The 24,943-nt window shown below is 48.2% G+C and overlaps 1 protein-coding gene across 8 annotated transcripts in view; it reads left to right on the forward strand.

Moving 5' to 3' along the window:
- Positions 1-7,353: 7,353 nt before the first annotated feature.
- Positions 7,354-24,943, forward strand: part of PIK3C2B (phosphatidylinositol-4-phosphate 3-kinase catalytic subunit type 2 beta) — a 71,107-nt gene continuing 53,517 nt past the window's right edge. For 4 of the 8 annotated variants that reach the window (XR_010150944.1, XM_016936888.4, XM_063792910.1 and 1 more), the window contains exon 1: positions 7,354-7,493. The gene's annotated coding sequence lies outside the window, so the exon portion shown is untranslated. Of the gene's footprint in view, positions 7,494-11,108; positions 12,044-22,640; positions 22,772-24,943 lie in introns of those variants that run through there. The other 4 variants (XM_016936891.4, XM_063792906.1, XM_063792900.1 and 1 more) reach the window with 3 other exon arrangements.

A 24,943-nucleotide genomic window follows, 5' to 3' on the forward strand; every position in this document is an offset into this window, starting at 1 on the left:
TTGTGGACCCTTCCTTCCCAGAGTTCCCCAAACCAACACCAAGTCCTAGCTACCTACTCTGGGGCCCAGTCTTCTATTGTCACAGTATAGTGCATAGAGTCTTTGGAGCTGACACCATCACAAGGTACTAAGAAGATGTATAGTACAGGTTGTTTTTGTTTGTTTGTTTGTTTTGAGACGGTGTTGCAATCATAGCTTACTGTGACCTCAATCTCCTGGCTCAAGTGATTCTCTCACTTCTGCCTCCAGAGTAGCTGGGACTACAGGCATGCACCACCATGCCTGGTGAATTTTTTTAAAAAATGTTTTCGTAGAGATGGGGTCTTGGTATGTTGCCCAGGCTACTTTTGTACTCCCTTAGCTCAAGGGATCCTCCTGCTTCAGCCTCACAAACTGTTGGAATTATAGGCATGAGCCACCATGCCTGGCTGAGCCCAAGAATCTTACACAGCATCAAGAGCTCAGATACTGGAATAAATACTCCCTAAACAATGCAGCCCTCAAATGTCATGGATCATTGAAAAGGTGTAGGGAAGAAGTAGGACTGATTTCAAAGCCAGTAAGAGTCAAAGGATTGAAGAAGTCAATCTATCCATAAAATATTTACAGAGCACCCCACCCCATCTCTAACATCCAATCATCTTTCAAAGATATTTGAATATTTTTGAAGAAAGCCTACTGAAGGATTTTAAAATAAAATTGTTATAAATACTGTCTTTCAAAATATTAGTTTTGAGTTGTATTACAGCTTAGTCCTAGCCTAGAGCAGACCTATGAGAGAATATAGCACAGATAAACAGATTCTACCATCATCTCCTTCCATTGATTTCAGCCATTTGCTCCCTGACCAGTAATCTATTTATTATTACCACTGAAATCTTTTTTTTTTTTTTAAGATAGGACCTCAACTCTGTTGCCCAGGTTGGCATGCAGTTGTACCATCATGGCTCACTGCAGCCTCGACCTCCTGGACTCAGGTGATCCTCCCACCTCAGCCTCCTGGGTAGCTGGGAGTACAGGTACACACCACCATGCCCAGCTAATTTTTTGTGTTTTTTGTAGAGATGAGGTTTTGCCATATTGCCCAGGCTGGTCTTGAATCCCTGGGCTCAAGCAATCCACCAGCCTAGGCCTCCCATAGTGCCAGGGTTACAGGCATGAGCCATCACACCCAGTCACCACTGAAATCTTAGACTCTCAAGCTTTTCATTTTCTGGCTCTGTCACTCTGTCTTCCTGTAAACTAGATCCAGGTTTTCATCCATTCACTCATTGACCAAGAATTTATTGAGCACCAGCTTTGAATGAGGCAATGAATTAGGCCTAGAAATTCAAAGGTAAAAATAATGGAGATTCCTTGTCTTTAAGGAGCTTACAGTCCGTTGCCCTCCTCTTCTGTCCCCTCCCCAATTCAGAAAAAAGTGGACAAGCAATTATAACACCCATGATCAGTGTTATAATCCAAGTAGCTATTGGGTGTGTCTAGACACTCTTAGGAGGCACTCTAGGGAAACTTTGCAGAGAATTTGTTGTAGGATGTATTAGTTTGTTATTGCTGCTGTAACAAATGACCACAAATTTAGTGGATTAAAGGAACACAAATTTATTATCCTACAGTTCTGCAGATCAAAAGCCCAACATGGGGTTCACTGGGCTAAAATCAAGTATCTGCAGGGTCATGTTCCTTCCTGGAGGCTCTAGGGCAGGATCTGTTTTTTGACCTTTCCAGTTTCTAGAGGCCATTCACCCCTTCCAGCTCAGGACCTCCATGCTTCAACTTTCAAGCCAGCAATGTTGCATTTTTCCAACCAGTCTTGCGTCATCACATCTCTCCCTGACTTCAGCTAGGAAAGGTTTGCAGCTTTTAAGGACTGACGTAATTAGATTGGGCCCACCTGGATAATCCAGGCTAATCTTCCACTCCCAAGGGCCTTAACTTAATCACATCCGTAAAATTCTTTTGCCTTGTAAAATAATGCAGCCATTGGTTCCAGGGATTAGGAAGTGGACATTTCCTCCTTTGGGAGGCCATTATTCTGCCTACCATGTAGAGAGACAGCTGCATAAAAGGAAGCGGGTAGAGGTGGGGATTGAAGGTAGGAGGCCCTTTCCAGGAAACCGTGTGGAAGGGCCGTTAGGTGAGAATATTGTGCATTCTAGGAACTGTAGGGAGTTTCGTAAGGCCCAAGTATGAAGTTTACATTGGAATGTGGGAGGCTATTCATTCAATACATATTTATTGAATACTATGTGGTGGGTGCAGTTTGGGAGATGCAGGGATGCACAAGACAAAGTCCTTGTTCTCTGAGGCTAGAATGAAAAGCAAGGGATGACTGTGAGAGAATTCAGAGTTTCCTTAGGAGATTGGACTTTAAGAGTTAGAGAAAGTCATGCATTAATTCATCTGCCAAAAATTTTGTGAGCACAAGTGCCAGGCATTGTTCTAGGCTCTGAGAATACAGATGTTTAAAAACCAAAGTCAAAAAATGCCATGTCCTACATGTTAGTTGATTTTAAGCAGGAGAAGCAGATGTTTGCTTTGGAAACATCACCCTGGCTGGGTTACTTGAGAAAAGATTGGAAGGGGAATAAGACTAGAGGTAGCTCAGTCCCTTTCCTCCCGCTTCTTGAAGATTCACAGCCTTTGCTGAGCTTCACTTCCGTCCTTGAGGACTTCCTCTTTTGTCAGGAGCCCTCTTTTCCTTTTATGCCTCTACTGTACCTATCTTGGAAACCTGACCTCATGTTCTACACCTGGGCTTCCAAGTGCTGCAGAAGAAAATGATGAAAACATTCGGATGTTTTTATTCATAGCCACAACATATTAGAGTATCCAATGCCAGCTGTATCTTCAACTCTGCTGACAATTCTCTCTCTCTCTCCTCTCTCTGGAGCTACCACTCTCATTCCTTATTCCTTTCTATTTTAACCTTAACCACTTTTTTTTTTTTGAGATGGAGTTTCACTCTTGTTGCCCAGCCTGGAGTACAATGGCGTGATCTCGGCTCACCGCAACCTCTGCCTCCCTGGTTCAAGCGATTCTCCTGCCTTAGCCTCCCGAGTAGCTGGTATTACAGGCATGCGCCACCACGCCCAGCTATTTTTGTATCTTTAGTAGAGACGGGGTTTCTCCATGTTGGTCAGGCTAGTCTGGAACTCCCGACCTTAGGTGATGCGTCCACCTCGGCCTCCCAAAGTTCTGGGATTATAGGCATGAGCCACCGTGCCCAGCAACCTTAACCACTTTCTTTAAGCCTTTAACCTCATCTTGAGCCTTTCTCTCTCAGCAGATTGCTTAGAGACTACAAGGCAGCAACTAGTCCTCTCAACATCTAGTCTCAAGTTCTAGTCTCTTTACCAGTCTACAGATGCCTCTGCTTTTGTACAGCCTTCCTCTCAAAGATATCAGAGGCAGCTCCACCCCACATACCTGGGTCCCAACTCCCTCCTATTCATGATCTCGCTCTCCTTGGTCTTACTCTTCAGCATATGAACATGCTTAAGCCTTTCTTATCCTAAAAAGAAAAAACAAAAGTCTCCCCTTTGATCCTGCATTCCCCTCTACCCACTGCCTTATATTTCTCCTTGTCTTAAATCGCCAAGCCTCTAGAAAAAGCATGTCTCTTTTATTCTAGATCCAGGTTCATTCATTCACTTAGTGACCAATAATTTGTTGAGCACCAGCTTTGAATCAGGGAATGAATTAGGCCTAGAATCCACTGGAGGCATTTTCCAGCCTACCCTCCTGGAGGTTCCTGCTGCACTGGTTATCCAGTCGTTCTCTTCTGAGATTCTCCCACCCTAGTTTCTGACACTCTGTGGCCTCCAGTTTTTCTCTTACCTCTCTGGTTGTTTCTTCTTTCCTCCTTATGCCCATCTGGACGACCTCATACAGGCTTATAACTTCACTGACTACTCATAACCTACAGAATCCAAAGCTGCTATCACTTGTCCACACCCCAATATGAGTTTAGTTTCATAAGTTTGCTGTCTACTAGACATCCCCATCTAGACATTCCACAGATACCTCAAACCCAACATGTTCAAAATTAAGCTCAAGATCCCTCTGCCAACACCTGGGCCCTGTCTTACTAATTGTCCCTAACTTAGGGAATGGTACCACCTGCCAACAATTTCTAAGGCTTCAAATGGGGAGTAATTCCAGAGTCCTCCTCTTCCCTAATTTCCTACATTTTAAATATTTATCAAATACTATTGATTTCTCTTCATAAGTATCTTTTGTATCTGCTCCGTTTTTTTCATCCCCACTGCCACAGCTCTGGCACAGTTTTGAGATTCCCTGATTTCCCACCTGGAACGTAGCCATGGTTTCTCTGTTGAGCTCCCAGGCTGCACTCCTGACTTGTGTTACTAGGTCCTGGCAGAAAGCAAATGGCACACTGCACTTGAGGGGTAATTTGAGGAGAGGTTAAAAAATAAGGAGACAATTTATAAAGGGTCGGCGGAGTACAGGAAAACCACAAGAAATAGTGTACAATCTACTAGGGCCAGTAGCAAATCAATGTTTCCACCCCCAGGCCCGAAAAGTCAAAGGAGGGGAGTGATTACCTGAATCAAGAGAGAGGAAGGGGGCTGGCACTGTGGCTCACGCCTGTAATACCAGCACTTTGGGAGGCTGAGGAGGGTGGATCATGAGGTCAGGAGATTGAGACCATCCTGGCTAACAAAGTGAAACACTGTCTCTACTAAAAATACAAAAAAAATTTGGCCGGGCATGGTGGCATGCGCCTGTAGTCCCAGCTACTCAGGAGGCTGAGGCAGGAGAATCGCTTGAACCCGGGAGGCAGAGGTTGCAGTAAGCCACTGCACTCCAGCCTGGGCAATAGAGTGAGACTCGGTCTCAAGAAAAAGAAAAAAAGAAAAACAAAAGAGAGAGGGAGGGGAGAGAGAACCACCCGTGGAAGCTGTGATCTTTGGTTGAGGGTGGCAGCCAGTGCACTGTGACCCCAAAGAGAGGAATCCTGAAGAATAAATATCCAGTTTCCCCTGACCTCCCTCCTTATTCAATCTTCAGCCATGGCTCCCATTGGCCAACCCAGTCTAGGAAGCCAGAGGGCCAGGAAGATCTGGAGGGGCAAATGGAAGACATGCAGTGCATCTTCCAAATCCTTCTCTATAATATGCCAGGAAGTCTTTTTCTGGTCACACTACTTCCCAGCTCCATTTGTGCACAGCAGGTTCTCTGTCACCTACAGCACCTAAACTTTTTGGCATGCCCTGGTTTCTCTTTATTCAATTTTTTCCTTACCAAAATGCATGATAAAGCCTGTGATCTGATCCTCCACTCAGCTACCCATGCCTACTTCCTGTTAGTTCTTTCCTTCAGACTTTTCACCCTAGCAGCATAGAACCACCAGTGGTAGCCGGGCACGGTGGCTCACGCCTGTAATCCCAGCACTTTGGGAGGCCGAGGTGGGTGGAACACAAGGTCAGGAGATCGAGACCATCCTGGCTAACATGGTGAAACCCCGTCTCTACTAAAAATACAAAAAAAAAAAAAAAAAAAGAAAAAATTAGCTGGGCATAGTGGCGGGCGCCTGTAGTCCCAGCTACTCCAGAGGCTGAGCCAGAAGAATGGCGTGAACCCGGGAGGCAGAGCTTGCAGCGAGCCGAGATCACGCCACTGCACTCCAGCCTGGGCGACAGAGCGAGACTCCGTCTCAAAAAAAAAAAAAAAAAAAAAAAGAACCACCAGTGGCCCCTGTAACACTCTGTTCTCTCAGGCTCCTGAGCTTGACCTGATGACAGACACAGAGTAAGCTGTCATAAATATATGTATGGTGAACAAGTGCACGGACACGTTTTTTAACCCCTGTGGCTCCTGAGATCAGGAGTAGCATCATATACATTATGACATATGTGCAGACCAAGCTGCCTTCAGTTAATTATCAAGATGTTTCACCTACATTCTCTCCTTTGATCATTACGAAAGCGTGACAGGTGAGGACGCTATTCTTGATATTCAGAGGGTGAAGTGGACTACTGAAAGTCACAAGCATTGGGTACAGAAGGCACTGTAGGATCAGAAACGGGAGTGATCCCTTTCCTCCCCATCATAAGAGTCACAGCCGACACTTCTATAACAAAAGACAAGTTAACAAGAGAAAAGCATAACAAATTTATTTAATCATGGCTTTACTTGAGAGGCTGAGGACCAGGTGTTAATCTTCATAGTCTGTCGAGAAAGAAAGAAGAAATGAGGGCAGTGGAGGAAAACACGATTCACGTTTTTAGGAAAATATACTTTGAGATTAGTGATCGTTGGTACTATGCAAACCAAATGCAAACGAGGAGCTGGCCAACTCATGGTTTCTTTTGGGTGGAGCCTTTAGGAAAATTCTTCCAGAGACCACTGCTGGAAGAAAGGTATTTAGAGTAGAAAATTTAAATATAACATATTGTATGAAAGGTTTTTTTTTTTTTTAATTTTTTTTCTCACTACCCTAGTTGGGTTGGAGGATCCTCTATCTCCCCTCCCTACTTAGGTTGACTGCTGTTTCCTCGATCGCAGCTCGGAAGATCCACCTGGGCGAATACAAAAACAAACGAGACTCCCCTTCCAGAAAGGGAGGAAGGAAGGAGACAGAAAGACGAATGACACTGAGCGTGTAAAGCCCGGAGACAGCCTCTCTCTACCCCAACCTAACCCTCAAGGTAGGGGATCCCCCGAACATCGCTACCGTAATTATGGTAGAAATTCCTGAAACGGATAACTGGACCTCAGCACCGTCATTTCTAGCAGAATGATTGCGCTTTCCTCTGACCCAAAGCCAAGGGGTTCCAGCAGGGGAAACTAACGACCATCCGCAAAAACCCTCACCCAAGTGGGGAGTGGAAATCCTGGCTCTTGGGTTGCAGAGCACAACTTGACGCCAGCGCGTTTCTCTTCCCCCACGCAATGGCAAGTGGGGCGGGAGTCGGAGGGCAGAGGAGGAGAGGAGAAGAGAAGAGGAGGGGGAAGGGGAGGGGAGAGGCGAAGGGCGGCCCGGGTTCCAGCAGCCGCCCCGCCCTCCGGCTCGCGGCGGATTCGGCGCTGCGGCTGGAGCCGGCAGCCTGGTGCCTGCCTGTCCAGGCAGGGTCTGGCCGAGCGTCGCGTCGCCGTGCAGTGCGCCGGGTGTCCGGGAGATGGCTTCCCCTCTCTCGCCTGCTGCTCCCGCTATTGTCTCACCCGGGGTGGCCTGACTCTGCGAGCTCGCGCACGCTCTCGGCGGAGAGCACCCCTCCCCACCCCCACAAGCTGGTCCTTGCGCCCTTTGCTGCCTCTCCCTCTGCCCCTTGGAGCCTAGGGTCTGTGCGGAGCCTGGAGAGGGGAGCGGCCCAGGAGCAGGCGGCGTGCGGCCGGCCAGCTCCTCTCGCGCTGGTGCAAGAGGCGCCTGGAGCCGCAGAGCGAGCCCGGGAGGCGCGGAGCGAGCAGCCCACGTCGCCAGGCACAAGACACGTCGGATGTTGCAGCAGAGCCAGCAGCTAGCGCAGGTAGGACACGCATCCTGCGGGTTGCATCGGCCCCAGCGTCTGTAAAGTGCCCCCAGAGTGGAGGCAGCCGAGGTCAGGGGGCTCTCCCTCCAACATGGCAACAGCGGAGGTGCAACAATGGAAGCAGCCGAGGGTTCCTGGCGGCGGGCTGAGCGGCGGACGCCGTGGGAGCCTGAGCTCCTGCCCGCCGGGCAGAGCAGGTTGCCCCTCACCCCACTCCACTCCACTCCAGCAGCTTCAGGGCCTCTGGGGCTCCAGGCACCCGCGTCTCCACCCCCTTCTCGCTAAACACACTTCCTGGCTCCCAGCTGCAGGGCGATCTGAACCAGTCAATGGCTTTGGGGTTTGTTTATTTAAGATAAGAAATAAAAAAAGCAAAACCTGTCCTGTGATGGGGTTAGTGCCTTCTGTGGACTGGGTGAGAAGTCAGCATCTAGCCTGGGGAATGTGTACGTTTCTTAGTCGGGCGGAGGGTAGAATTGGATTCTCCCTTATAAGGATACTGCAGCAAAAGGAGACTGAAAGCTTGAAAGAGGGAGAGGGACCCTCAGGCCTGAGTTCGCCGGTGCTGGGAGAAGGCGCTGCTCTCCTGGCCTATACTTGTCCCTCATTTTCAGCTCCCGACAGCGGTGACTTTGATGTTGGAGGAGCAATCGCAGCAGGAAGCACAAGCAAGGCTGCCAAGCTGGTGTGGGGTGGAGTAGGGTGGGGAGCCCAGGGGCTTGGCAGGCTTCTGGATTGTGGGAAGAGGTTACCAAATGTATGAGGTTAGTGCACACACCCTAGTTGGCTGATGTTGAAGTGTGTGTGTGTGTGTGTGTGTGTGTGTGTGTGTGTGTGTTTTCTGCCATTGCTCTTGCTCCTTCAGGCCTGCCTTTTCTCCATCTCCACCCGCTTCTGGGGTCTTCGTAGCTTCCCCGCCCCAGCCCTTCCAATCATGCCTGGGATGGAATCGCTGTATTGTCTCTGGCAGCCCTCTTGGGCTGTTTTTTCTCAACTCTGTTGGAGAGTTTTGTACCCTGGGCTGGCTGGTCCCAGCATGGCACCAGATTCTTTAGCAGGCGGCTACCCGGGCTCCAAGAAGTGGGCCAATGCTGCCCCTCCTCCTTGCTCTAAACTACCTATTTGGGATATGGCCAGGCAGATGTAAGCAATTTGTACTAAATTCCAACCCTGAATCAGTGCTGAATGAAAACTTACTCTGTTGCTGCATCAGGCTTTGGGAAGATATTAGGAAGAGAAATGGCCCAGGGGGTGGCAATGCCGACCCCCAAATAATTCCCTCTCCCCAACTCCAGCTGCCAATCCCAGAGCAGAGAGGCAGTGAGCCTTTGGAATCCCAGCTCCTCCAGAGTCTGGCTGGCCCATCTTGAGGTTGTGTCCATGGAAAAATTAAGTCGAGGCACATTTTATAGCTCTGCTTGGCAGCCAGCGTCTGAAGAGATGGTGGCTCTGAGCTGGAGCCCTAGACCCAGGCTGTGGCTGCTTCTCCTTTGGCCTTTGGGTGAGCCTGAGGTTTGATTGCCATGGCTCTGAGCTTACTGCTGAGTGTGTATGGCTGAATCTGATCAAGCTCTCAGGCCTGGCTGCTTGTCTATTTCCTTCTCCACTGGAAGCATGAGTGAGAAAGGGCCAAGGGGGTGTGCTGGGTGAGGAAGGGTCAGTTTATCTGGGGACTTGGGCTGTTTCTGGGGGAGCTCCTTTGGACTTCCTTGGTGGTCTGGAATGCCTTTGGTCTTTGTCATGACCTAGTATGCTCTGGCAGATACTCTATACCCTCGTGGGCCTTTGGTCCCCGCTTGGTGGTGTCCCCACTCCTCCTGTGCCTGGTGCTTTGCATCTATATCATGTCTGTGGTGCTTCAGCTGGGATAGCCCTGGCCTGGACCAGTGGGTAGAAAAATGAGGTCTCTGTTCCTTTTAGGGGCTTGTAACTAGCCATAAGGTTCAGGCTCCTCATGTTCCCAGGATGTGAACTTGGACATCATAATGTGAAGTAGTAGAGAAAACAGTGTCTTCGTGTGACTTTCTTTTTAGCTATGTGAGCACAGACAATTTGTGGACCTAAGATTTAGTTTGTATATTTGTAAAATGGAGGTGGGGGAGTAGCCATGGCTCACAGGATTAATAATGAAATGCTGCTTACCAAGAACTAAACAGAATCATGTGTGCAAAAGTACCCTGAAAACTACAGAGTACTTTACAAATGATTATTCTTACTGGGTTTAGCCTCCCACATAAGGGAGGGAGATCTGTGAGGGATGGGGATAGGGTGGGATCTGAGGGCCACATGGAGTAGGGAATGTTTTGGGACCTTTTCTTTCTTGCTAAGGAAAGAGTAGTGTGACAATACCAAGGTAACTGCTGTATTCCTTGGGTATTTTTCTTTAAATAGTGTTGGCAGGATGGGAACTGGGAGAGAAGGAAAGGATGCCTCATGATATTTGTAGGAATTGAGGAGGGATAAACACCTTCCAAAGGCTGGCTACTGCCTATAGAGAGGATAATGCTGAGCTGGCAAGTAATGTAATCGCTAACACTCACTGATGTCAGCCAGCTAGTAAATGATAGAGGTGGGATTTGAAGCAAGCAGTCTCACTCCTTACCCTGTGTTCATAGCCTCAGTGCTACTCAGAGAGATATTGGGTCTTGGGAGAACAGAAAGGGACAGCAAAATTGTGGAGTTCATTCTTTTTGTTTGTTCTTGAGACAGGGTCTCTCCCTGTTGCCTAGGCTGGAGTGCAGTGGGCTCAAGTGATCCTTCAACCTCAGTCCCCACCCTGAGTAGCTTGGACTATAGGCATGCACCACTACGTGTGGCTAATTTTTTAAGTTTTTGTAGAGATGGGGTCTCAGTATGTTGCCCAGGCTGGTCTCAAACTCCTGGCCTCAAAGGAACCTCCTGCCTTGGCCTCCCAAAGGGTTAGGATTATAGGCATGAGCCACTATGTCCAGCCTCAGAATTCATTTTTTTTTTTGAGACAGAGTCTCACCCTGTCACCCAGACTGGAGTGCAGTGGTGTCATCTCGGCTCCCTGCAACCTCCATCTCCCAGGTTCAAGGGATTCTTGTGCCTCAGCCTCCCGAGTAGCTGGGATTATAGGCGTGTGCCACCATGCCTGGCTAATTTTTTGTATTTTTAGTAGAGACAGGGTTTCACCATGTTGGCCAGGCTGGTCTCGAACTCCTGACCTCAGGTGATCCACCTGCCTCAGCCTCCCAAAGGGCCAGGATTACAGGTGTGAGTCACCATGTCCAGCCTCAGAATTCATTCTTAATGGATTCCTTGAATGCCCATGAGACGTCACCAGCCTGGGACATCTCATGGGCATGTAGGCATAATAAATTTTTCTGGGCCTCATCTGCTTTTCTATGCATTTTTATTTCTATGTCTACCTTCCAAGGAAGGAAGAGATGTGGGATAATCTGATCAAGTCATATTGCTGCCTTCTGAGCAACACTAATAGAAGGTTTGGGACTTGGAGGATCCTGGGGAAATTAAGGCAGATTTCTTGTTTTGGTATTTTCATATCTGCTTTATTTTGCATCTGTTTTATAAAATGAAACTTGAGGGACTATTCTTGCCTTTTTTTTTTTTCTTTTTCTGTTGAGACAGGATTTCACTATGTTGCCTAGACTGATCTCGAACTTCTGGTCTCAAGTGATCCTCCCACCTCGGCCTCCCAAAGTGTTGGGATTACGGGCATGAGCCACCTCTCCCAGCTTGTTCTTGCATTTTGTAAGATCACATAGAGTATCAAAACTGGAAAGGACCTGGGCCATCACTTCCCTGAGAAAAAGTGACTTTCTCAAGGTCATGCAGTTAGTAGCAATGCTGGAACTGAACGCCTACCCCGCAGATCACAACATGACCTGTGAAAGGACCTATCCTGCAGCACTTTGGAGTTTCGTGCCGACCCAATTAGTGGCTTTGTCTTTGGGAAATTTACTTCCCCAAAACACTGGGACATTGGGATGGAATTCACTCACCCCAAATCATCACCCTGGTTAAGGAGACTAAAGAATCAGAAGACATTTGTGCTTTGGGGAGCAGAGGCCCTCAGGGTATAGAGAAGGAAGAAGAGAGAGGTTCACTGTAGTCCTGAAGCAGAAATAAGACCTGTGGCTGAAGGAAGCCTTAGCAATTCACTCCTTCCTCTTCCTGAGAACTCTCTGTAGGAAGTCTCACCTAGCAGAGGCTTCACAGTATTTCAGAGAAGCCAAAGATTGTTTGCCTCTTTGGAAACTGTTATCCTTCCATCATGACTGTGTCACTCCTGCCACTGTTCCACCACAGAGGTGGGTGCCTAGTATTAGAGAGTTGTTTCACACACATGGCTCATTCCTCAAGCCTCGCTAAGCCAAGCCCGCCAGGAAGAAGCTTGAGTGGAAGCATTCTCTCCAGCCACATCTTTCTCTCTTTCTCTCATACTAGATGGCGTCCTTTGCAGCAAACCGTAAGTTATAAGGATGAGGGAAGAAGAGTAGAGGGCCAAAAGGATTCCATTTTGAGTAAAAACTACAGTTTGCCTTGCCAGGTAGAAAAATCAGGTATGTGTTCTTTTTGTCTCAGGTAATAAACTAACCAAAGCCCAGATAGTAGTAATGATGGAGCCCTTCAACTGTTGACGTCTCCCTAAGAGCCCTCATTTTCTGAAAGCAGAGTGTTTGTCCCATTCCTGACTCGCCATGCTGTGTGTCTCCCAGAGAGTGAAAGAAATTGATGTGACTGCGAGCACCAGTAGAGTGGATTTAATTCTCACCAAGAAAAGGGAGGTGGTTTGCAAATGGGTTGTTTTGGGATCCTGGGAGAAGAACATTGTAGCCAGAGATATTAGATTTTCACTCTAGACTTTACGGAGGCAGATTTTTTTTTTTTTTAATTAAAAGATAGGGGCCAGGAATAGTGGCTTATGCTGTAATCTCAGCACTTGGGAGACTGACATGGGATGATCACTTGAGCCCGGGAGTTTGAGACCAGCCTGGGCAACATAGCAAGACCTTGTCTCTACTAAAAATAAAAATAAAAACAATTAGGGTGTGATGGCACACACTTGTGGTCTCAGCTACTCAGGAGGCTGAAGTGGGAGGATCTTTTGAGCCCAGGAGTTTGAGGCTGCAGTGAGCTGTAATTGCACCACTCTTGATTGCATCCAGGTTTCACTCTAGCCTGGGTGACAGAGACCCTGTCTCTGAAAATAATAATAATAATAAAGAGTTTGTACAATTAACTTGAGAGGAGCCAAAATTTGAGTCTAGGTCAGGAAACCTCTAGAACCTGTGTTCCTTCTGTGCTATGCTGAAGGGGACTGTGAGAAAAAAAATGTTCATGAGGCTCGAGTCCTGAATGAGATGGAGCTTCCCCAAGAGCCAGTAATGACACAAGTGGTTCTTAAAGTCATTTCTGGAAGACGATAGGATCACAAGGGTTTAAGTCTATCAGATCATGTTAAAAAGGAACTCATTCATTTATTCATTAATTTGACTAACATCTTGATTGTTTACTAGTGACTTTAGGTACTTTTAAGTCATTGAGTAGGGGAAATATGGGTTGCCTTGTGAACTCATAAGTGGGGCCTTTTTGATGGTCAGACTTCTTGGAGGAAATTAAGTGTTTGCAGAGATTTGAACAATGAGTAGGAATTGGGGCAGGATGGGGAATGGAGTGTGGTGAACGAGGTGAACTGAAAGCAGTTTAATCTCGCCAGAGCCACTGAAGGAGTTTGCATTTTATCTTTTGGGCATTCATTCCACCATTGTACATTGAATGTGCACTGACACTCTTCTACGTGCACAGCAGTGAAGAGGACAGGTAAAACCCTTGCCTAGTGCTTGGTGTTCTGAGAAAACTTAGTTCACTCATAGTTCTTAGTCCACTAAGAGTAGTTCACTAAGAATTAAACCAAGCTTTTTAATGTTACTGACAGGAATTCTGTACTGATAGATAGGGAATTACTTGGAGAGATTCTCTAGTTGAACGCAAGGAAAGTTTGAGAAGGACTCTCATGATAATCCTATAGATTATACAGGGTAGAGACAAAAGGTGGGTTAATGATTGGTTGATTGTTCATTCAGCAAAAACATCTTCAGTGCCTCTGCTCATTCATTCTTACATTTGTTCACTCATTCATCAAATGAGGGGCAGTGCAAGTTCGGCAGATGGTTAAGAGCACGGCTTTGGAGCCAGATTACTTGGGTTCAAAGCCTGGCTCCACCACTTACAAGCTGTATGACCTTGGAAAAGTTATTTAGTTTATCTGTGCATCACTTTCCTCATACATAAGATGAGGTAAATAATAATACCAGACAAAATTTGTTGTAAAATGAAATGAGTTAATTAATGGACTACTTAGAGCAGTGCCCGATGCATGTAAATGGTGACTCAACAGCTCATGGTTCTTGTAATTATTATTCCTCAATAGCAGGTTTGTGCTAAATTCTAGGAATACAACCTTGAATTGAGTGTGGTCCCTGACCTTGAGGGAACCACATTGCACCCCCCTCCCACCCAAAATGCAGGTAAATGGATGAGTTTCTTCATGGAGTGGGGTAATTCTATAAGCTCAATATGAATCGATTGTGATAAGGTGCCCCAAGAGTTATATATATACAGTCTTAGGCAGCATTTCCCAGCGTCTTAATATATACAGTCTTAGGCAGCATTTCCTAGAGATTATAGAAACTAGAACTGTGGTGTTTATTATTTTGGAGATCTCTAAACTTAAGAATCTGATAAATGCTATGGGGTGTCTACTTGGAAAAATACATTACAATTTTGCCTTCAAACAGCCTCCAAACCTCTGATCCTATGATGAGGAGCTGTTAACTCTTCTCCTCTGGGTTGGTCAGACCACAGTGAGAACACAGTATTAACAGTTCTGTACTGGAGCATGTACTTCGTGTAAAACATTGTGCTAAGTATCCTGGGGGAGACAAAGATAAATACGAGGTAATCCATGCGGTTTAAAGGCTTAGTGGAAAGGAATGTTTTGTATGTAATGAGGTGTTTGTAGATACATGTTGAAATGATAAAAGTAAGAATGTTCATCTTGAGCAATGGAACGAGATTTATCTATACAAAAATTTAAAAATTAGCCAGACATGGTGGTGTGCACCTATAGTCCTAGCTACTTGAGAGGCTGAGGTGGGAGGATCACTTGACCTGGGGAGTTTGAGGTTACAGTGAGCTATGATTGCACCACTGCACTCCAGCCTGGGCAACAGAGTGAAACCCTGTCTCTTTAGAAAACAAACATAGAGGCTGGGCGCAGTGGCTCACGCCTGTACCAGCACTTTGGGAGGCTGAGAAGGGCGAATCACCTGAGGTCAGGAGTTCAAGACCAGCCTGGCTAACATAATGAAACCCTGTCTCTACTGAAAATACAAAAATTAACTGGGCCTGGTGGCATGTGCCTGTAATCCCAGCTACTCTGGAGGCTGAGGCAGGATAATTGCTTGAATCCAGGAGGTGGAGATTGCAGTGAGCGGAGATTGTGCCACGGAACTCCAGCCTGGGCAGCAGAGTGAGACACCATCTCAAAAAAAGATTACCTCTTATTTATTTATTAACACAGTTACCAACACAACTTTTAAGTAACAATCTTGGGTCATTGCAACCTCCATCCTCCAGGATCAGGCAATTCTCCCACCTCTGCCTCCCAAGTAGCTGGGATTACAGGCATCTGCCTTCATGCCCGGCTACTTTTTGTATTTTTGTAGAGATGAGGTTTCACCATGTTGGCCAGGCTACTCTTGAACTCCCTACCTCAGGTGATCCATCTGCCTCAGCCTCCCAAAATGCTGAAATTACAGGCATGAGCCACCGTGCCCAGCCATCTTTATTCTTTTTGTTTTGTTTTGTTTTGTTTTTTGAGACTGAGTCTCACTCTGTCACCCAGGCTGGAGTGCAGTGGCACTATCCCAGCTCACTGCAACCTCCACCTCCCGGGTTCAAGTGATTCTCCTGCCTCAGCCTCCTGAGTAGCTGGGATTACTGGTGCGCGTCACCATGCCCAGCTAACTTTATATATTTAGTAGAGACAGGGTTTCACCGTGTTAGCCAGGCTGATCTGGAATTCCCAACCTCTGGTGATCCGCCCGCCTCGACCTCCCAAAGTGTTGGGATTACAGGCGTGAGCCACCATGGCCAGCCTTATTCTTAAGATTAGTGGGCTAATGTCTGTAAAAGTGCTTTGTAGCTATAAATACCTATACAAATAAAAGCTATTATTTTTATTCTAGTCACTAGTAGGGATAATCCAAAGCAGAATGCACATAAATGCAGTAGAGCACATTAAAAATTATAAAAATATTCAAAAGAGCAAAGTCACTTTTATTCATGGGGGATGTGCAGGCACTGCTCTTATATTACAGCCATCGCACATCCCCCATGAATAAAAGGGTGCGGTGGCTCACGGCTGTAATCCTAGCACTTTGGGAGGCTGGGGCGGGCAGATCGCTTGAGTTTGAAATCAGCCTAGGCAACGTGGTGAAACCCCATCTCTACCAAAAAGACAAAAAATTAGCCAGGTGTGGTGGCGACCACGTCTGTAGTCCCAGCTTCTCAGGAGGCTAGGATGGGAGAAGATCGCTTGGGCCTGGGAGGTGGAAGTTGCAGTGAGTCAAGATCCTGCCACTGGACTGCAGTCTGGGCGACAGAGCAAGACCCTGTCTTAAAAAAAAAGGAAGAATGACATGATCAGAGCTGCCCTGTCGGACGATTATCCTGGCAGTGGAGAGCAGATACTTTAGGGGGTCAGCAAGGAGACAGACTAGTTAGTGGTCTGTTTCAATCATTCATCATTCAGGTGAGAAAAAGGAATAATAATTTTTTGGGTGCCCAATAAAATAATTTTTCAGGTAAAAGAATAATCATTCAGGTAGAAGAAAGGAATAACAAATTTTTTGGTGCCCAATATAGGCTTTATATAGGTTATTTCACTTAAAGTCATCAGAGGCTTGGAAAGGAATGGACCAATTTGAGAGAGATTAGAACAGGAAGGCTGGGGGATTTCCTTTCCTGAAGGATTCTAAGAATGGGAGAGATAGCTGGGTGCAGTGGCTTACCCCTGTAATTCCAGCCACTTGTGAAACTGGGATGGGAGGATTGCTTGAGACTGGGAGGTCAAGGCTGCAGTGATCTGTGATCACACCACTTCACTCCAACCTGGATGGCAGAGTGAGACCTTGTCTCTTAAAATTAAAAAAAAAAAAAAAAAAAGACTGGAAGACTGGTTATAGCTCAGCCTGGGAAGAGCACTGGAGAGGGAGTCTAAGGACGTGGACTCCCACTTCTGGTCTCACCTCTATCACTGACCAGCTGTATGACTTCACACAGTGCCCCCTGCTCATTGGTTCTCTTGTCTACCAAACTGTGGGGTGTGTTTGTTTGCTTTGCTTGTTTGTTTATTTTTATGTTTATTTTTTTGAGTGGCCTGGGAGAGTGAAATGTTCTGGGATGGGGGTGTGGAGAGCATGGAGGTGTTCTAGAATAATCACCAACATCAGCTTAAACACTTTTTTTTTTTTTTGAGGCGGAGTCTCGCTTTGTCGCCCAGGCTGGAGTGCAGTGGCACGATCGTGGCTCACTGCAACCTCCACCTCCCAGGTTCAAGCGATTCTCCTGCCTCAGCCTCCCAAATAGCTGGGACCACAGACATGCGCCACCATGCCCAGCTAATTTTTAGTATTTTTAGTAGAGAAGGGCTTTCACTATGTTGGCCAGGATGGTCTCGATCTCATGACCTCGTGATCCGCCCACCTTGGCCTCCCAAAGTGCTGGAATTATGTGAGCCACCGCGCCCGGCCATCAGCTTAAACACTTAATCAAATGTGATGTGCCTGGGTTTCCACAACAGGATGGGAAAAAGACCATGAAGTTTGGGCTCACACACATTTCAGTTTAACTCTTGATTCTATCATTTACAAGTTGTGTGACCTTTGGGCCAATTATTGCATCCCTTTCCTGTTTTCTACTTTCCTCTTCCATAAAAGAAGGATGATAACATCCACATTTAAGGATTGTTGTGAGGACCAAGTAAGGACCTGGCACAAAATACCAGAGGGGGGAAACAAAGGTATATTTCCTTCCTTCTATTTCTGTGATGCTCATATGCATGTAGTCTTCCCTCCTGTCTCCCCACTTCTCTGCCTTCCTTCTCTTTCCCTTTCACCAGCACAAAGTGTAACACCCTCACTCCTGTTGCTACAGTGGGCTGTACTAGTTTCACAGACCTTGAAATGGCACATACACAGGAAAGGTGTTTTGACACAGTTCCTGTGGACTGTTGGTGCAGGATGCTTACACAGTCACACCCTGGCCGCTCATCCAGCTTAAGCAGTCAGTGAATCCCTGCTGAGAATGACCTCTGACTGTTGCTACCCTGGGAGACACTGGGCGAGGGTCACATGGGCAAGGGGCTGGTGGAATGTGAGCATGCTATACTGTGCCAGTGGTTCACCCTGCTGCCGAGTGTCCCCTTTGCTTAGTGTAGACTTAGGTTCTGTCTTAAGGACATCTGTCTCCCTTGGGACCTTCCTGTGCAAATTGGGGGGATAAGAGATCGGAGAAAGGCATCAAGGCATGTACAAAGCAACATTAAAACTAATTGACATGATTCTTTGCTCTATACCCCTCCCCCTCGCTAAAGTCACTTTCTTTTTTCAAAATCTTCATGACCCATAACCATTCCATGCACAGAGATGCAAAAATGGTCAGTTAATATCCAAAGCAAAAGCATTGCTCTTGTTCCCCAGGCGACAGGGCCACCATTTTTATCAGTGTGAAACACAGAGTATCAGGGTATTAAGGAGACACTGAGAATAAAAGTGAGGAGATATTGGAAGGCTTAACCAGGGAAGGCTTCTGAAGATCGTTTTTTTTTTTTTTTTGAGACAGGGTTCTCTGTCACCCAGGCTGGAGTGCAGTGTCTCAATCATGGCTCAGTTGAGCCTCCTATTTCAGCCTCCCAAGTAGCTGGGACTACAGGTACATGCCACCACACCCAGCTAATTTTTGTGTTTTTTGTAAAGATGGAGTCTCACTATGTTTCCCAGGCTGGCCTCAAACTTCTGGGCTCAAGCGATCATCCTGCTTTGGCCTCCCAAAATGCTGGGATTGCAGTTGTGAGCCACTGTGCCTGGCCTTTCTGAGGATCTTGAATTCAGATGGAAGCAGGAGAGAGAGAAAGCAGGAGGAAGAGAAAGGCACCCCCAGTGGTAGCCATGGCTTTGGGACCCTAAGAGTCAGGTGCAAATGGAAATAGGGATGGGGAGTCCATACCACGCTGTACGTGCAGGTGAGCAGGGCTAAGGGGAAACTGAAACCTACGGCTGCAACATGTCTAGGGGTGACCAGGCTGACATGGGCAGTCCTTCTGGGATCCCCTGTGGTCTGGCACCATCAGGACCACTGCCTTCTTCCCATTCCCCCCATCGAGATATTCTTCCTGTGGTTTGAGGATTCTGGGACACCACAGGCATCTTGGAGAATATCTTGTTTCTCAGTTCTTTTTTTTTTTTGAGACAGAGTGCAGTGCAGTGGCACGATCTCGGCTCACTGCAGCCTCTGCTTCCTGGGTTCAAGAGATTCTTCTGCCTCAGCCTCCCAAGTAGCTGGTGTTACAGGCACCCACCACCACACCAGCTAATTTTTGTATTTTTGGTGGAGACGGGGTTTCACCATGTTGCCCAGGCTGGTCTCGAACTCCTGACCTCAGTCTGCCCACCTTGGCCTCCCAAAGTGCTGGGATTACAGGCATGAGCCACTGCACCCAGCCTTCAGTTCTCTCTTAAGGCGTTGCATCCTGAGTAGGGTTTCTCCTTTGACCTGGCTAAAGTAGAATCCTTGGTCTTCCCGCTGGGTTCAGTGTCCTTGACTGACCCTGGAGCAGGATATCCTTCTGGCCTGCTACCAGGAAGAATGGAGGCTCCCAGCTTGGGAACTGCATGGCTGTAGGCAGAGGACCGTGGCCACCTGGATCAACCTGGGCTAAGAATAGCCAAGGCCAGGGTTTGGAGGGGTCAGTGCCTTAAAGGGGCAGGCTGCCCAGTGGGCAGCATTGTGGGGACTGTACTCTAGAGAGGCAAGAGGTTCCTACACTCAGGAGCAGAGACCAGGGGGAGGCCATGGAGCTATGGGGCCTAACATTAGAGAGCACCCCGTCTTTTCATGGCTCATTCCTCCCTGGGAAAATAGAAGTCTTACCATTTCCAGGGCCTGTTGGGTTGGGTGCTCCCCTCCTTAGATTCTGGTTTTTAATGCAAATGGCCCTGGGAGGGACTAACACCTTGACCTCTCACACCCCTGTGTAAATGAGTATCAGATGTTTAGGGGTGTTTCATTTTTCTGTTTTTCTCTGGATTGAAAGACTGGAACTGCTTGAAAACCGGTGTCCCTTTCCTTTCCTACCCTGGTCTGTGGGGACCCCACGGCTTCTTTACACCTTCCTGATTTAGGGAATGACCGGCCACCCTGGGGGGCCTGCCAGAAGGCCTGGGGGCATTTGGGAGAGGGCTCTTGTGAAGCTCTTCTGCCTGAGGCTCCTTCTGTGGCATTCTCTTTGCCTGAGTGCCCTCAGCCTGCTGGAACGCAGAGAACAGCCTGCTTGGGGAAGGGCCGGAGCTGCCCCCTGGTGCTGAGAGGGCCTGTTTACCTTTTTCTTCTGGGTTTAAGCTTTTTTCTCAGACTTCTTTGCCAGTGACACTAAGAATGTGACCTCGGCGTGGTGGCTCATGCCTGTAATCCCAGCACTTTGGGAGGCCCAGGCAGGTGGATCATGAGGTCAGGAGATCGAGACCATCCTGGCTAACATGATGAAACCCCGTGTCTACTAAAAATACAAAAAATTAGCTGGGCATGGTGGCGGGTGCCTGTGGTTCAGGAAGCTGAGGCAGAGAATTGCTTCAACCTGTGAGGCGGAGGTTGCAGTGAGCGGAGATCACGCCACTGCACTTAGCCTGGGCGACAGAGCGAGACTATGTCTCAAAAAAAAAAAAAAAAAAAGAATGTGACCTTATGGGTCTAGGCCAGCTTCCTGTCTTCTCTTCTGGGAGAGCTGGTGAGGGAGTGAGTGAGCAGGAGGGTGTGTGTCGGGGGAGAGTAGGGTGTGTATGGGGAGGGTGTGAGGGGTATGGGATAAGCATGGGAGGTGTGTGGTGTGTATGTAGCGGGGAGACATAGATGTGTGTGTGGGGTGCAGGGGGAAAAGTATGTGGAGGGGTTGGGGGTTACACATGGTTTGTGTGATCCCTATGGCTTCAGGCCCCCAAGAGTGACTGTAATCTATTAGGGATTGCCTTGATATTTGAGGAGTTAGCATTAACTGAAGATATCCTGCTTTATCATTAGACTCTGAGTCTAGCTTGCTGGTTGAGGAACACCATGATGGCACAGGGACAGTGGGCTGGGCTGTGGGCACGTGGTGGAGAGCCTTCCTATCCCAAGGGAGGAAAGAAGCGTGGCGCGGGGGCTGGTCGGCGCCTTAGCCGGTTCCCATGAATGGCTGGCTCTGCCTTTTTCTGCTTGACTTCCTTTGACCCTTCTCAGAGCTGAGCAGGTGGCTGTCAGCTGCCGGCAGCCCACCACCCACACAGCCTGGCCCTGCCCATTGGCTCCTGCACCCAGGCTTACAGGCAGTCACCCCCATCCTCCCCACAGACAGCACCACCACCTGGGAGCTGCTGGCCCTGCCTCCTCTACTCTTATGTGTGTGATCCTTCTGGGTACTGGGGCTCTGGCATATCTGTGCTGAGTGTATACTTGCAGGGGAGAGCACAGGGCTGGGGCCAAGAGTGTTTCTGAGTATTCCCACCATGCCAGCCTCCCTTCATCGGGTCTACAATCTTTTCCCAACTCTGGAACAGCTCCAGTAGGAGAGACAGTACAAAGTCACTTAGCCTTAGTGGTCCTCCCTCTCATCTGGGACAGAAAGGAGGACTCTGTCTTCAAGACCAGAGAGAACCTTTCCGACATCTGAGAAAGGTGCTACCAGAAAGCACCCTAACAATCATTATAATTGAACGAATTGGAGACACTTGCTCAAAAAGCCAGTGTCAGCCCAGCAAGGATGTCTTCCTTCTGGAGGATGGTCTCACTGGCATTATTCAGTGCTCTCTGGTCAGTCCAGTGCCTCTGCAGTTACCCCGACGTACATCCTCATCCCCTTGGAATGGGGCCGGGCCCTCGTTTGAAGTACGCCTCCACACTGCCTCCTTGCTCCTTGCAGACCTGGATGGGTTAGCCCAGCCCCGCCGAGCCCAGTGCAGAAGACCTGCGGAGGCAGCTCCTCTGCCGTGGCCTCTCCTGTCCTCTCTCTGATGAGCCCTCCAGGCAGAGCAGAGCCTTGTTGTTATGTTGTTTCCTCACTTTGGTGCCCTGGCTGGATGGGAACAGCTGGGACTTGCTTTATGGACTCTGCTGAACAGGCTGGCATCCTCCAGGGAGTTTTCCCCGCCCACACAGGAATGAATCCTGCAGAACTGGATTCCCAAGGGCATGAGCTAAGGAAGCTGAACTGAGGCTGGAGGTGACAGTGGTGACAATCTGGGCCTTGCAGAAGACCTCAGTTTATAGGAAGCAAATGCTGTGTCGAGGCAAAGCTGAGGAGGGTGGTAGATGGGGGAGGCCAGGCCTAAAGAGAGCTACTGTGTCTTCGTCTCTAACTCCACCCATTTTCTGTGTCCTCTTTCAGAGGACCTTTGTTTATACTTCACAGCATCTACAGTATTTTCAGAGCGTTTAGGGTTTCCTAGGTGTTGCTTTTTGGAAATTCTGTGGTTGTTTTTCTGATACAGGATGGGCTGGTGTGAAAGTTGTGTGTAAAGAAGTTCCCTCGGTGGTCTCCTCAGCTGGAGGCCAAGGTTGGTCAGGGGAGGTCATCCTGGGACCTTCCCTGTCCCCCTACCTTTCTCTGGAAGGCCAAGAAAGCTGGAGGAGTCCCTCATAACTACCATGCCCTTAGAGGGAACCTGGGGTGAACTGGATGAGAAGGATTGGTTCTTGGGTGAGGGAAGAGGGGAGGAGGAAGCAGGAAGTAGGAACCAGACAGAGATGTGGCTGCTCTGGCTCCTGGGATGATTCCTGGGTTAGAAATACACGTACTGCCAAAGCTTTTCTTCCTTCTTTGCCAAATGTTCCATTCAGTTGATTGCCAGCTTCTGGTTCCTGACCCTGCAATCAAAATTGCCAGCTCTAGAGGAAGGAAAGTTTTTAGAGGAGCCACAAGCTGCCTCACCTCTTCCATCCTGGTCTCCTCATATGCAGAGCCCACAGTCTACAGGGTATGTAGCAGGAGCTGTGATCTCCAAGGATTCTATGTGTGCGCATGAGACCAAATGGTTTCTGAGCTAGAATTGGGGTCTCTGAGTTGGAGTCAGCAGTGCATGCAGACCTGACTTTATGTAGCTGTGTCCCACAGGCTCCAAGCTTCTGTCCCTCTGATTGTCTAGGACCCAGAAAGACTTCCACTAAACTCTTGTGTGCACTTTGGCTTCAAATTAATGGAGAGTCCAGGGTATGGTATGCCCAGAGAGTAGAATAATGGAGAGTAAGTCCTGGTAGGAAATGCCAGACCATGTGCGGCTGCTTTAGTTTAGCTATAGAGGTTACTAGAGAGGGGATGTATAAGTGGGAAGAAAACACAAGCTGTTATTTTGTCTTCTCACATTTGGAACTAGATGAGAGGCACCCAGAGGGCACGCACACTAGAGAAGAGAAAGACCTTATGGATGCATGTGATTCTGTAATAGACCTGCCATCAAAAAAGCTTATAGAGCTGTATACAACGTGTGGGTTTTCCATAAGGAAGCAGGGATCAGATGCACATCTGTTGGAGGCTGGGGGAGCCGGCTTGCTTGACCTTAATACACCTCCCTGCTGTAGGAGTCGGATTCCTGGCAGTGTGTTGATGTTCCCTGTTAGAGCTGGGCTGTGGGAGCGGCAGTTGGAGCCAGCGGCATGTGTGTGGAGTGAGATGCGAGGCAGGGTCCCTGGCTGCACAGGAGGTGGGATTGGGGGTATGGGTGAGTGTGGGTGCTGGGGGATGGACAGAAGTGGAGGTCCTCTCTGAAGAGAAAAACCTGGACACCAAAGGGTTTAAGTCCTAATGGCCTCTGACTCCCTGACCCTGCCTGTCCTTAGGGGAAGTGCTGAGGGTCCCTTCCTGGGGAAGTCCTAGAGCTGAGTCTCTTCCCTTAGTAAAATCTACTGAAAATCAGGATGCCCAAGACTGGGGGCTTGAAACCCTGCATATTCTTCACCGCCTTGCTTGAGAGCTTTCCATTTTCCCTGCCCACTGAAGATGGTCCAAGACATGCAGTACCTTCTTGCTTCCTGCTTTACACCCCAAGAGGGGATTGAATTCTTTATGTATGTGTCTGCCACCTTTGCTAGATTGTAAGCTCCCTGGAATTGTGCCATAGTCATCTGAATACTTGTAGTCTTTAGATATGTATGTGCCTGGCCTGGCATGTAGCTGGTACTCAACACCCTTTGGGATCCAATCTGTGGCTCAGGGTATGGGGAAGAGATGACCCAGACCCCTCTAGATTCTCCCAGTCCCAAGGAGAACAATTCTGTTAGGGTGCCTTCCAGCAAGACAGCAGGAACCCTCACCACCCACTGGCTCCAGTGGTGGCCCCTGGGCTCCTCCCTCTCTGGCACAGGGACTAAACAGAGCCAGCTCCACTGGAGGGAGTGCCCTCTCCTTTCTTTCCACCCTTTGACTCTGAACCATTGTGTCACTCTGTCCTGACCCCATTTCCTCCCCGGCCAGCCCTCAGCCATCTGTGGGCAGCTGTGAGACTGAGTTTGGTGCCTGGTGCAGCTCAGACCGTGGCACCGACCTGCTTGGCCATAGGCATGTCCTCTTGTTTCGTCAGCTGACTGGTGCTTTTTGGGGTGCCTCTACCCAGGTCTTCTTGTCTTCCTGAGAGTTCTGAAACCCTCTTCTGTGGGGTCAAACCTGGCTGCACATTTGAATCACTTCAGGGGCTATTGAAGCATCCAGCATCCAGGGACTCACCCTACTGAGTCAGAACTTCCAGAGGAGAGGTCGGGAATGTGTATATTTTTAAAGCTTCGCAGATGACAATTGCGGTCACTCAAATGTGGAGTGTGCATTAGATAATATTATTGTTGTCAATGTTAAGTTTTGTGGGTGTGCTCATGGCATTGTGTTTTACATAGGAGAATGCCCTTGCTCTTAGAGATTCAGGCTGAAGTTTTTAGAGGCAAAGTGTTTCTTACAAACACTTTGCAAAGGGCATCTTACTTTTAAATGGTAAAGCAGAGCAAGAAAGAGAGCAACTGTGGAGAAATGTTAACAATTATTGCAGGCAGGTGGTGAAAGAAAACTGGCTGTAACAGACCTTCTGGACGATTTCCATCTGTTTTCTAAGAGGTGGACATTAGGAGAGAACGCAGCCTGAACCACCAAGGTGTATAACTCCAGG

Source organism: Pan troglodytes, chromosome 1, assembly GCF_028858775.2.
Source record: "Pan troglodytes isolate AG18354 chromosome 1, NHGRI_mPanTro3-v2.0_pri, whole genome shotgun sequence".
Taxonomy (NCBI): domain Eukaryota; kingdom Metazoa; phylum Chordata; class Mammalia; order Primates; family Hominidae; genus Pan; species Pan troglodytes.